This window comes from Lissotriton helveticus, chromosome 4_2 (genome assembly GCF_964261635.1).
Source record: "Lissotriton helveticus chromosome 4_2, aLisHel1.1, whole genome shotgun sequence".
Lineage (NCBI taxonomy): Eukaryota > Metazoa > Chordata > Amphibia > Caudata > Salamandridae > Lissotriton > Lissotriton helveticus.
The window spans coordinates 4,639,887-4,654,541 of record NC_136064.1 but is presented as its reverse complement, the minus strand read 5'-3'; positions in this window follow the sequence as shown (position 1 = coordinate 4,654,541).

Here is a 14,655-nt window from a genome sequence, read left to right as displayed (position 1 = left end):
CTTGATATAGCTACTCCTTCCCAACCACAACAACAACCCAACAGGCAGGAATTAGCAGCCAGGACCCGGCAACGGAAGTTGGAGGCCACCTGGGATGAATATCGGCGGCAGGTGGTTCTGCCGGAGGAGCATGAGGAGGCAGAAGCAGCTGCAGCCTCTTCCAATGCCCCGGGCCCTAGCCAGGCCCACCCAGTGCCTCTGGTGGTACGACGCCGTGGTCTGCCAGCCACCCGCCACACTTCAAACACTGCTGCCCACCCCTGCTGTTCATGCAAACAATTTCAGCACTGAATGCTCCTCCGGATGGTGCGCCTACAGGCCAAGATCAAGGAGCGATTAAACACCATGGAGCGGAAGATCCGGGGAGCTCGCCGCTAGACTCCATCATGACCCTTGACCCTTGCTCTTTTTTTATCTTTTTTTTGGTGAGTGGGAATTGGGCATTGGGGAAAACTTTCTTTTTTTATGGGCATTTTGAGTTTATGGTGGACAATTGGACTTACTGCTGGACATTGGTTGCGGTTAGGGAGAGTAGTGGTCAGGTGTTGATTTTTATTTTTCATTCTAGTTTATTTGTTAGGAGAATACATTATTTACTTTGCATATGCTATGATGTAAATCTTTTGTGGGGGGTTACTCTTTTACTTCACACTGTTTCCTTTTCTGCAGGGCCGCAGCGAGTTTTTGATTGAAATCTGCCAATAGTGTTAACACACCGACAGATAGATGCAGGACCATCACTTGCCCTACTATTACTGTCAGTCTCTCCTCCTAGTCTATGCAGTCAGCAACTAAAACCCCTATGGACTCGGAAGGGTGTGGGTGTGTGAATTAATGAATTTCCATAGTATATAAATTATGCATTCCCCACACTTCTTCTCTTACCTGTGATTGAAGTTTATACTTTATAGTAACCCTGGGCGTAGTGTGCGGAGTGGGGCTCCGCGGAGCTACGCGAAGTGGGCACCCAACTATGCCCACCCGCGCACTCCGCGTAGCCCCACTCCGCGCCGCCCGCCCGCCTCCCTCCCGCCCTCCCTAAATACATAAATAAAAGTATAAAAAGCTTTTAAAAACACTTACCTTGTCTGCCGCGTCCCCGGGGCTCCCTCTCGCCGTCCCGCGATTCGCGCCGCCACCGATTCGGATCCTAATGCGCATGCGCGGGCGGCCGCGCATGCGCATTCCTCATGAGAAATGCGCATGCGCGGCCGCCCTCGCATGCGCATTAGGATCCGAAATGGCGGCGCGAATCGCGGGACGGCGAGAGGGAGCCCCGGGGACGCGGCAGACAAGGTAAGTGTTTTTAAAAGCTTTTTATACTTTTATTTATGTATTTAGGGAGGGCGGGAGGGAGGCGGGTGGCGGCCGGCTACGCACCGTCTGCGGAGCGCGCGTAGTGCCGCCTGGCTACGTCCGCTACGCAAAATGCGTAGGAGACGGCACTCCGTGCACTCCGTGCACGGAGCGTAGCTGGCCGCCCACCCTTACTTTATAGGCGAAGCGATGGCTGCATGGTGATGGTTTGATTTCCCAAGGCGCTGTGCCATGGTGATGATAGTAGTACAAAGTAGTAGTAGATACTGACAGTGGGCCCGATTCACAGAACTAACTTTAGACAAAATCCTAACCGTACTACCATTTTGGTATTCACAGAAGGCACTTACTCATTTTAGTATTCACAGAAGGCCCTTACTCATTTTGGTATTCAAAGAAGTTAGGAGTCCTAACTTTAGGACTCCTAATTGCCTTCTGTGAATACCGAAAGTCCTAAAGTTAGGATTTTTCTCAGTTTATGAGTAGTAAAGTAAGGATTCCTAACTTTACTACTCCTAAACTGAGAAAAATCCTAACTTTAAGACTTTTGGTATTCACAGAAGGCATTTAGGAGTCCTAAAGTTAGGACTCCTAACGTTACTACTCCTAAACTGAGAAAAATCCTAACTTTAAAACTTTTGGTTTACACAGAAGGCATTTAGGAGTGCTAAAGTTAGGACAACTAACTTCTGTGAATACCGAAATGAGTAAGTGCCTTCTGTGAATACCAAAATGAGTAAGTGCCTTCTGTGAATACCAAAATGGTAGTAAGTTTAGGATTTTGTCTTAAGTTAGTTCTGTAAATGGGGCCCAGTAGCATTTGCAAAAAAAGAAAATGAGACAGTCACCTGAGGGAGACTAGGGAAGGAGTAGAAAAAGTACAGTACTCAAGAAGAAAACTGCCAAACAAGAAACCATGATGATAAGCAATGCTAAAGTAAAATAAACCAAAATGGAAGGGTAGCCTAGTACTGAAGGGCCCGAACCCGGTCACGACTGGAGGAGGAGGGGCACACAAGCACTTCTTTCACACCTTGCTGTGTGTTCAATTCCCTCCTGAGGCGGAAGCTGGGAGGTTGCTGTGTTACTGTGCTTAGATTTATTTCTATTTTGTTCACGTTTTAACCTGCTGCCCTATTCAGCTTTTAAACATTGCCGGTATCTTTGCTTGACTACGAAGCTTTGAAAAACTGTATTCTTATCTGATGTGATCCCCCGCTTGAATAAAAAGTGGACTTTATTTTCCCCTTGCCCCCTGCTTGACTTAATAGGCGCTACCTCCGATCCTATCGACTCTCCCCCGCACCTCTTCGCCACCCGGACCAGCATCAGCCGACTCTGGCGCTGAGATAGCTGTGTCCCGGGCGGGCTGAATCATTTTAGCGGCCATCTTAGTTTGGGGAAGCTTTCGCACGCACTAGATTGGCCAGTATAAAAAGGGAAGGGCATGCCTCCGCGCAGCGGACGCACCGGATCTGCGCCGGAGTCGTGCCAGAGTCCTGCCCGTCTGCGCCCGTCCGCGACCAGGACGTGGCCGTGGCTGTTAGTACTTCTACCTGTTGCAGCCCTCCATCCTTCATTGCCTATGACAGGGATATGCTTATGAATCTCAAACCCAATTTTTGCACTTCTATGCTAATCCCTCCCCGCGACCACACTTTCCATCTGCCATTCACATCATGCAGCTCGGGACAGGTCGAAGAGAACACTAGGAAAAAATGTCCCATATCACAGACTTCTGTCTGCATCCCCCCGCTAGTAAAAACATATCTATAAAAGCGGGCCTGATCAATTGTCGATCACTTGTGAAACACTCTCTGGATATTGTCCAAACCATAGAAGACAACAAGTAGGATCTCCTCTTTCTAACCGAGACCTGGTTAGTGGACGAAACCAACCCTGCCCTATGCCTGGCCATACCGCCAGGCTACAACATACTGTGTGCTAACAGACAGAGCCAACGCTCAGGAGGAGGAGTAGCCATTATATATAGATCACAGTGGACTATCTCCTCCTTCCCTTACACACAAATAGAACGCATTGAAGCACTTCCATTCTGCATCAAAATGGCTGCCAATCTCACATGTTCTGGCCTTCTGGTCTACCGCCCTCCCAAATCCAAAACATCCTACCTCCCGGCCCTCCTAGACTATGTTCTGCAGGCAACATCGCGTTACGCTAACTTTACCCTGCTTGGGGACTTTAACCTCCATGTTGATAACTCCTCTGACTCCACCATTCTTAATTTCCTTTCAACCTTATCGGAAGGCGGGTTAAACCAGCTAATCACCAGTCCAACACATAAGGCTGGACATACCCTGGACCTGATCTGCTCCAACCTGGATGATATCTCCATAAGTGAACCTCTCCCGGTGATCTGGTCCGATCACTTCTTTATTCCTTTTTTCATCTCCCTGCATTATCAAAACCGACCCAGACAAAACACTAGGTCGAAATTGGAGCAAGATTTCTCCTGACAGCTTAGCTGCACACCTCACCCCACTCACTCCCCCAGAAATAGCCTCTGATTTGGATACCAGATTGACCAACTTCAATGGCTGGATTTCTTCCGCCATTGACCATCTCGCACCGATTAGGCCTATTAAAACCTTCCGTGCTTCCCCTTCTGCCCCCTGGTACTCTGATGTGCTCCGTAAGTGCAAATCGGCATGCAAACTCCTGGAGAGATGCTGGAGACAGTCATACTCCCCAGACCGTAAGCTCGAGTATAAATCTGCTCTTAAAGATTATAGGAAAAGGATAATTGAGCATAAAAGAACCTATCTGGAGGAGAAAATAAATCGAGCAGAGGGATCGTCCAGGGAAATATTCAATACAGTCAGAACTTTCACAGACCCACTAGCCCTCAAACGACCACCTCTGGTGTCCCAGACACTCTGCAATCACCTCTCTGATTTTTTTGAGGACAAAATTGCCATCATATACGACTCCTTTCCCTGCAATACCAGCTTAGACAGTCTTGAAATTAGTACAGTCCCTACGGAATCTGACTATATCTTCTCTAATTTTGAAGAGATTACCGTAGACCATTCTTTGGCAGAACTATTAAAATGCAGATCTGGCTCACCTATGGATCCCTGGCCAGCCAAACAATACAAATCCCTCGCCCCTCTCCTCAATCCCATCTTAAACGGTATATGGAATGGCTCCCTGCGGACAGGTATCTTTCCTGACTCTTGGAAGCATGCCCGACTAGTCCCCATACTCAAGAAACCCACGGCCGACCCTAACGAACCTGCCAACTACTGGCCCATCACCTTACTACCTGCTCCTGCCAAAGTACTTGAAAAACTTGTACAGCAGCAACTAGCTGGCTTCTTTGAAGCACATGGTGCTTTTCATGACTCACAACACTGTTTTAGACCGGGATACAGTACTGAGTCAGCACTGATTGAGATGGCTGATGCCGTACGATGGAAGATGGACGAGGGATCAAGAGCGGTGTTGGTGCTGCTCGACTTGTCGGCAGCATTCGACACCGTCTCCCACCCCCTCCTTCTTGACCGCCTTCGGTCAAAAGGCATCCAAGGTAAGGCCCTGAAATGGATTGCATCCTTTCTGTCCAATCGGACGCAGGCAGTGTTCACCCCTCCCTACACCTCGGACAGTCGACCGCTTCGGTGGGGAGTCCCTCACTGAGCCCTCTTCTGTTTAATGTTTATTTCTCTCCCTTAGCTGAAATCATTGCCCAATCGGGAATAAAGGTATCATCCTATGCGGATGATATTCAACTCCTGTTCTCCTTTGACAGCCCCATCCAATCCACCTTCGACCCACTAAAAAATTGCCTCCGCACCATAGGCCAATGGATGGACAACAACTTTCTCCGGCTTAATGCCGGGAAAACTGAGGTACTATTTTTTCATCAACCCTCCCCACTGGACCCCAATCTCTGGTGGCCCCTTGATCTGAGTGCACCCTCCCAGCCAAAAGAATCAGTAAGAAATCTAGGGGTCAGATGGGATTCTAATCTTTCATTTCATCAACAAGTCCAGACGGTATCAGCTGCCTGTTTCTCGAAAATCAGGATGGTGAAAAAATTCATCAACTTCCTACCTTGTAACACCAGGAAGACCATTGTTCAGGCACTGATTACCTCCAACCTAGATTATGCCAACGGCCTGCATATTGGACTGACTTCTGGTCTCTACCACCGACTCCAGACAGTCCAGAATGCTGGAGTACGGTTGGTGGATGGCATCTTCCTTCGCGAGCACATTTCGCCACACCGCCGTAAATTACACTGGCTGCCTATACAAAAAAGGGCAGAATTTAAAGCGCTTATTCTGGCCCACCGCGCAGTTAGGGGAAAGGGCTCCGCATGTCTCTGCCCCTACAGTAATGCCAGGCTTCTCTGCTCTTCTTCAAAAATCCTCCTCACCACTCCCAGATTCAAAAAAGCACGCTCCGGCGGCAAAACCTTCCAAGTGTGCGCTTCTGCCCTCTGGAACAAGCTACCCATTTCCATCCGATGATTTAGGAAGAGCTCCCCTTTCGAAAAGCTTTAAAAACCTTCCTCTTTTGCTAAAGTTCCCTCTAAAATCTGGCCCAGCATATGTACACACAGGAGCGCCGGGACACCCCGTTGGGGTAGCTGCGCGCTATATAAAATACACTAAATAAATAAATAAATAAATAAATAAGCATGACCTGCAGTGTCCCATGAGACTGGACTTTTATCGTGACCCACACCTGCGGCTGCTTCTGAGGTACGGTTGCGGCCGGAGGGGGAGGGGCACAAGAGCCTGATTCGCAGTGTCCCATGATACCGGTCCTTGACTGGGGTCTCATCACGCGCCTATCTCTGTGATATGATTAACGGTGACTATGGAGGCGACGGCTGCAGGTACGGAAGTCTGATCTTGCTAGACTATTGACATCTTCCTAGCAGCCCCCGGCGGCAACAAGGGGACCCGGGAGCACATCGTCTTGTATAGCGAGTGGTGGAGGTGCACAGGGGAGAAAGCATCTTCGATGCAGCCACGAGTGCATTCCTGCACACACCACATGTGATGCCTGCAGTAAGCGGGTTGAGGCAAGCCCCTAAGTAAAGTGACGTTTGCAGAGGCTAATAAGAAAAGTAGAGCACCATTGCCACATTGCACATAAAGCACCCCCTTCTCTTAGAGAATGATTAAGTGGGGACTGGTGGTATGTAACACCATGGACATACCCTTTACATGACCTCAAGATGGCTGCCTCAGTGGTCCCTTCCGCCCTGTACCACTTCTCGGGGACTAAATCTGGACTTCGAACAGAACTCGAATCATAGCCCCCATCTGGCCTACCCATCTAGTCACAGAACCTGCGAGCGCCCTGGAGACCTTGCTTTTTGGCCGATGCCCGGTGGAGTTACATAATAGCTATAGAGGAGATGGGCTGTGGACTTCCCCTCTGCCCTCACCTACCCAGCCGGACTTTGGGCAGACTTTCCCTCATCTCTCCATCGTTCTCTCCCTCCTACCCCTTGACCCTACCCTTTCCCCTCTACTCTCCTTTTACCCCGTCCTCTTTGCTCTTTTAATGGTTTCCCACAGAGACTTAGCATTCTGGCGTTGCTCTGTGGAGCTACCTGATAGCTAAAGAGGAGATGGGTTTTGGACTTTGGACTTCCCTCCCTGCCGTCACCTACCCAGTTGGTCTTCGGGCAGATATTATTTCGTCTCCCTGTCCTATCTTCCCCTACCCCCTCTTCCCTGCCAACTTCCCCTTCTTCGCTTCCATGCTCTTAAACTGTTTTTCTAGCAACTGATGTTACCCGAATCTAAAGTACTGTGTAATTTTGTGAAACCTTATGTAAAGCGCTCTGATACCTACGGGTTTAGCCAGCGCTATATAAAACTCATTAAATAAAAAACAAATAAATAAAACAGGGCTGCTTTGTGTGACAGAGACAATGTCTCCCTCTTGTTCACCTTCCATCATGATCAGATCTTCTTCTTCATCCCTCTGTGGAAAAGTAAATTTTGCCATGTTCTGTGTCCCTACGTGTTCCCCATCTTATGTTATATGTGCATGATTAATATGCATATGTGTTCCCTTATGATCGATTAAAGACGCAATTACAGTTGTGTCCAACTCTAGTATGTCAGTTTCCAGTTTTCGTGAATACAACGAATATCAGGCCCATGTAAAGCTACGTTGCCACGTTTCACAGTGTGCACGTTATTTCATTGTAAAGTCCCCGTTTCTAGGCCTCAAAAGGGCCCGGACTCAGATTCAGCTCCTGTCTCCTGAACCCTCGCTGAGGAGCGATACAGCCCCCACCTGTATCCCTGACCCTTCACTTACTTCCTGCCTCACAGTGCCCGGCTTGGCCTGGCTCTGCCTCCAGTCTGCCAAGAGTATGTTATAATTCTAGTTATCAGTCCAGCCCTCCTTCTCTGCATTCCTAAGCTACTGAATCGCATCAATAGTTTCCGTCACAGTCTAGCTTTTATGTCTCCATGTAAGAGAAATACTGTATTAATGGTCATTTAATATTCCTCAACACACACTACATGTAGAATAATGCATGCACCAGTCTTAGAGTCTGTTAGCCTTTACCCCGATAACTTTTGGATTCTATCAACATGTTCTCTAAACATCAGATACTAGATAGTGTTTAGGTACATGTCGCTCTGACTTTCCAGACTTCAGTCTCTCCTTCTAGCGCAGAAGTCATAGCCCCCAGCTTCTCCTAGTAACACGTCATTGTCAGTTTGCGCGCACCACTAGGTTAGAGGTCCCGGCTCCTTAGGTAGCCCCCTCCATGTTTCCGCCCAGTTTATGACATATTCTGTTACGTTTACATCACATGTCTATGTATACGCCTCCTGTTACACCCACTTTCTGCCTTATCTTTCGCGACTGCTACAGGCCCTGCCCACTGCTCCGCCTATTGTATTGAACATCATGTATTTTGTTTTAGTATATATACTTGTGTACTGTTATTAAAGGATGAGCTAGCCATCCCAGATCTTGCCCGTGCAGGTTGTCTTGTTCCTGTCCTTTATGCTGTATTAAAACCTGCAAACTCCTACTACCTCGAATCTTGACTCTTATTTATTGAGCTATCTGTTATTGTTATATCCAGTCAAAAATAGAGGTATTATTTATTTATTTACCACACCTCCACCAACAACAATTGAAGTTTTTTGGCCGCTAAGGTGCGCCTTCCACTAGCTCAAATGCTGTTTTCTCAGATGGGTTGTTTGGACTCCAGTACCATTGTTTGTACCAAGCTTACCCCGACTAACGCCTACTCCACAAATGGAGCATATAGCAATGTTCACCTCCTTCCTTCATCCGACTTGCAATGTCGGATGAACTGTTAGGTGGGCATGACGTTTGACTCTCGGCAGTACCTACTTCTACTGAGCTGGTTGTTGTGGTGGGTGTAGGTCGCTGCTGGGGCTTAAATATGGAAGCTGTAGGTGGTGTTGGTGGTCTCCGTGTAGGTGGTATCCGTGCCACATCCCTTACAGCAATTTGGGATGGGGTAATGTCCCTCTCCACTGGCACGGGGCTAATGTCCATGATGACTGGCTTGTCATCATCATCCTCCTCTTCTACATCTACCTCCATAACTCTAAGGCTTTCTGGAACCTTCCTTTTCCCTATCCTCGCCTGGCGTGTCTCATTCTCAGAATGAGTTGGCTTCCAAGTTGCGTCTAGATCATCAGAAGTGGGGCTTGCAGAAGAAGTTGATGGACTAACCCTCCATTTCCTTTCTGGGGATCTGGAAGACAATGGATCTTTTGAAAGAGTGGCTTGCTCTTCTTCTTCCTCTACAGGAAGCTAGATCTCCTGAACTGCCCCCACTTTGGGAGGAACAACTACTATTGGGGGTGGTAGCAGCTGTTGTTGCCCACTTATCTGATTTTCCTGCAATGATTAGGTACTACTTTGCGATAACGATAAATCAATTTCAACATCACTGCTCGTCGGCGTTGGACTCGCGATTAGACTGGCTGCCTCTGCGACAGACATGGGCTTGGGCCTAGGTTGGTGGGGTGGGGCCACTATTACAGGGGGCTGCTCCCAGCTTGCTTCCCAGACACCCCTACTTCAGGCGCAATTTTTTGTTTCCTAAAAAAGGTCTTTGGTGACATACCGGTCTTGGTAAGTGGCAGTGCCTTCGTCTCACTGGCAACTTTCTTGGCACTGGACCTGGTACCTTTCTTTGGGGCCATCTTGAAGATGTCAGCAGCACGCAGTGGCACAAGTTAAAAAGATGTCTGTGGTCACACGTCATGTGATGTTGTGTGCAGCAGGACTTCTGTCTGGCAGTACAATGGGTGGTGTTGTCTCCTCCTCTTTCGTGCACCTAAAAGCGAAGAAGCAAGAAACGTGGCATTCATTGTTGTGGTTTAATTACTACTAATACAAACAAATATAATATATAACTTAGTGTGTGGTCCAGTTATTAAAAAAACAATTAACAATACAGTGTAGCCATTTGTGAGACTTTGACAACAACAAGGACTTCCATATTATACTGTACAGTACACTCAGGAAGGATAGGAAAGAAGAACAACAACAACAAAAATACAAATGTAACTGTTTGGCACTGTGCATCATATGGGATGCAGCATTCAGGAAGCTGCAGCTGAGAATGGATGGAAGAAATAAGCCAAGAGGAACAAAGGAAAGACATGCAGGCCTATGGCAAAAGCAGCAAAGCACACTAACTGCCACCACAAAATGGCCACACTGACACTCACATGTCACAACAAGAAGCAGGAGGCCTGGAAAACAATTAACTTAAACAGGCCTATATGGACACACACTTTACAAAATGGCCCCTGGCCACATGGGGAGGCTCAGCTAAGGCAAATGCTGACCCACTATTACAAACACACTCACACACTGGCCAGACAAAGGGGGCATGCTAAACAATAGAGCTTCAATGCAATAATGCCAAAAATGAAAATGCACAGGGCTAAAATAAGGTTTGCAAATTATAACAACCACGCACATCTAACAAAGGCACTTATTTAACACACATGAAAAAAAAGTGAAAGACTAAAATAAAACACATTTTGCATTTCAATCCAATGCCATTCATGCCCTAAATGATGTTTAAATTCAACAGACACCACAGAAACAGATGTTTTAGGCACCCATGAGTAGCTCTGGTCCTACTGGCTGAAAGGCCTATTGGCAGACTACTGTGCTACATAGTGAATTAATTAAATATTGCACATTTATTTCAAAAGTTGGAGAAAATGTAGTGAACTTTGCAACATGTTTCCTTTATAAAAGAAGGAAAATTGCTTACAAAGAAACAACTAGCCCCCTTCTGAAACCACAGGCCACCCACAATAATAAAGTTTTAAAGTGCATGGCTCCAATGAAACAAACAGCACCTGTTTTCCGTCTTACCTGTGAAATCTCAAATTCTAAAGTCCTCAAATCCAATGATATATAATGCAGCAGACACAAAGAGTGATCTTTCTTGCACCAAATCCAAATGTAAAGTGATGGACAAAGCACTGGAATGACCATGCTGGACCCTGCTGGACAGGAACAGGAAGTTGGAGACTCTGGGGCACTTCCTACTCTTCAAAACAAAAGGTTAAAAAAGAAAAAATATTCCTTGCATAAAAAAGTACAGCTAAATGTCAATCTGAGAAGTTTTTTAATCCAAATCGTCATTTTGAGAAGGGTTTATTGCTGCTTGGGAGAGAACCATCTCCAGATTGCAGATTCTGCGTGTTCGGGATCGGGTTCTTCTCAAAACTTTCACCGTACGCCCGATGGAGCATCCGAATGACAAGTTTGCGATCCCAAACTCTTGCGGGACCGTGCGGCCACCTGGCAAATCTCGTGGCGCTCGTGAACAGCTCAAGAAATCTCGTCAATGATTGCAGGCACCCGGTAAGTCACTCCAGTGCACCCAAAAATACATTTTGGGCACACAAACAAAGAAAATCTCTACTCCAATGGGGAGTGCAGAGTTTTTCAGCAACTCTGTGTTCTATGAGGACCGCGGAGTTTTCAAAAACTCCGTAAACTCCGCAAGCAGAGCGGAGTTTTACGCCCAATGTTAGTATATACATTGGTGGGAGAGGAGTGATCAAATTCACTATTCTATCTCCAGTCCAAAAAACACTGGAGCAGGTGCATTCATTGGTTGGGGGTCAGATTTCATATTCTGACTCCAAGAATACAGTGAGGAAAGTGCATACACTGGGTGGTATGATTTACTCCTCCAAGTTCTGATCAAGAAACTTTTGGGAAAATGCATACATTGGTGAAAGTGGCGGGACCGGTTATTATAGTAATGCCAGTCTAACAAACACTGTAGAGAAAACAAAACACTGGGAGGGGTAGAGGAGCAGATTTTGTTTTCTAACTCCAGTCCAACAAGCTTTGGAGAAAGTGCATAAATTAGAGAGAGTCAAATGCATACAGCGCCAAGATACTCCCTGGAGTGAACGTTGCGCTATATAAAAGCTCTTTCATTTATTCATTCATTCAAATGTAATGTACTAGCTAGGAGATTATGCTGAGTTTGTGGGATCTGACAACATCTGTAAGGGGAGTCATGTAGAAGTTGGATAGGGTGGGGTTGAGGGATGGTCCTTGTGGTTCACCAATTATGATGTCTTGGGGTGTGGAGGTAAACAAAGGAAGTAGAATGCTTTGTGTGAGTCCTGTAGGGAAGGGGGGAATCCACTTAAGGGAGGCTTGCTGTATGCCAGTGTTCTAGAGCTTGTTGATGAGGGTGTTGTGAGAGATCATGCCAAAAGCCACAGAGAGGTTGAGGAGGATAGGGGTTACAGTTTCTCCACGGTTGATGTCGTCTGTGGCAGCGATCAGTGCAATCTCATTGTTGTGGTTGGCATGGAATCCTGATAGTGAGGTGTCCAATAGATGGTTTTGTTCCAGGAACTCGGAGAGCTGCTGTTTGATGGCTTTCTTGAGTACTTTGGCTGGGCAGGGAGCAGGGAGAGCAGACGATCATTTTTGAGATCGCTAGGGTCAGCGGAGGCTTTCTTTAGAAGGGTCCGACATCTGCGTGTTTCTATCTGTCCAGGAAGTTTGCTGTGGACATCGAGGTGTTGAGGATGCTGGTGAGTTGCGTGGTGATTCGGTACTTTGCGAGGTTGTACAGGTGATGTGGATAGGGGTCAATGGATGCCCTGGAGTGGATGGAAGACATGATGGCTGAGGTGGTCAGGGCAGGGAGTGCAGAGTAGGTGGTAATAGTTTGGATGATGTTCTCTGGTTGGTTGAGGTCATTTGGGTTGAGGGTGGTGGGTTGTAGGTTGAAATTGTTGTAAATGTTGGTCACATGCTGTGGAAGTAGTCTGAGAGGGTGTTGCAGAGTTCTTGGGAGGGGTGGATGGTTTTATCTATAGCTGTGGGGTTGGAGAATTATTTTACTATTTTGAAGAGTTCCTTTGTGTGGTTAGCATCCGAGTCGATGTGGGTGGTGATGACTGCTTTCTTGGCTTCTTTGATGTGCCGGTGATGGTTGCTGAGGGCTGTTTTGTGAACTGCTTTGTCGGTGGAGTTATTGGTGGTGCATCATCATTCCTCCTGTTGTTAGCAATTTCTGTTGGTGGCCCTGAGTTCTGAGGTGTACCAACTGTCATGTTTGGTGGTCTTTTTGAATTTGGTAGGTTTCCGTGGGACAACTCTGTCGGTAATCCAGGCAGGAACGTTTTGGATGGCCTGGGCGAGGGCTGTTGAGGCCTCGGATTGGGAGGTGGTGAGAGCCTGTGACTACTGAGTTTCATTGACCTTGCTCCAACTGTGGTGGGAGGAGATCTGATACCTTGTGATGATGTGCTGGGTGTCGGGGATGGTGAAGTGTACGATAGTGTGGTCAGTCTAGGTGAGTTCTGTAGTTTGGATACATTTGATTCTGTCACTTGAGATGAAAATGGGGTCGAGTATGTCTTTGACTTTGTGCGTGGGTGCGGTGACTAGTTGGGTGAGGCCGATGTTGTTCAGGTTCTCTCGGAGGGCAAAAGAGTTGGTGTCATTGGGTTTGTTGATGTGGAAGTTGAGTAGGATGTAGTGGTGAGAATCATTTGCTAGGGGGGGCGATGAGGTCGGGATGGCGTCGCAGAATGTTGCTCAGGGTCTACTGGGGTCTGTATGCGAGGATGCCTCTTATCGCGGTCTTCACGTCAGTTTGTAGTAGGAAGCTGAGGTGTTCCATTAGAGGCGTGGGGTCGTCATTGGTGATGGTGCATCTGATGGTTTCCATGAAGATGATGATGATGCCTCCACTTTGTTTTCTGCCACGGTCTCGGTGTATCATCTTGTAGCCTTTCGGGAGTGGAGGGGGCAATGTTGGGGTTTGAGGAGGGGTTGAGCCATGTTTTTGTGATGAAGGCAATGTCTGAGATTTTGGTTGCATGTTTACAGAGTGAGCGGACGTTGAGCAGGATACAATGGAGCGGTGCGGGGTGCTCTTGGTCTTGTGTTCAGGAGAGGTGCATGATCTTTTGTTGGCTGTGTCCCAGGAGAAGTCATAGTGTTGGCAGGTAAAGGGTTTTTTGGTGAGTCGTGGGGGGGAGGAGACACAGCTGTTGTTTTGGCGTCCAGGTCCAGGAGTAATCCTTTGCAGTGTACCACCAGGTGGCAGGAGGGCCAGGGGTCCTGACGATGTATGTTGTCCAACCATCTTTGCATTGGCGGCATTCATACTGCGTGCGTCCGCTGTGTGGTGATGTAGTGGCCTACATTAGTGTTCCTTGTAGGTGTTCCAAGTGATTCTGGGTGCCGGCAAGGACCTGGAGCAGGCAGCGCAGGGACAGGGACAGCAGGAAGCATAGGGACAGGGACTTCAGGCAGCTCAGGGGCAGTGAAAGTGGGCAATGCAGGGACAGGGACTGCAGGCAATGCAGGGGCAACGTGTTCACACGTGATTCCAACAAACAGTTGGTCCCATCCCTTTGTGCACACCTTCTTGTTCTTGGGTATGATTCCAAGAGCTCCACAATAAATGTTTTCAAAACACTTTCAATTAATTTTCAAATAAGGTTTTATTATTTCTGTCTTTTCTTCATTTGTCAAAATAAACTTGTATCATTTTGTTGTTTTCACATAGTTGCAACGTTTCGAATGCATCTGGCTTCAACTCCTCCTATGCATTTCGGGCATAGAACCCTTCTTAAGGGAACATCACTGAAGGAAAATATATATGTATATGTATAACATATCAAGAATAAATCTATATTCTCTAACTTCACTCTATTAATGCATAACTTTGTGGTACATTCGTGATACTTATTCACAACAAACTCGCTTTGTGTATGGTATTAATCTAGTGCCCAGAATTGTGAATAGTGAGGTGTAAAGCATGCTTGTGCCAAC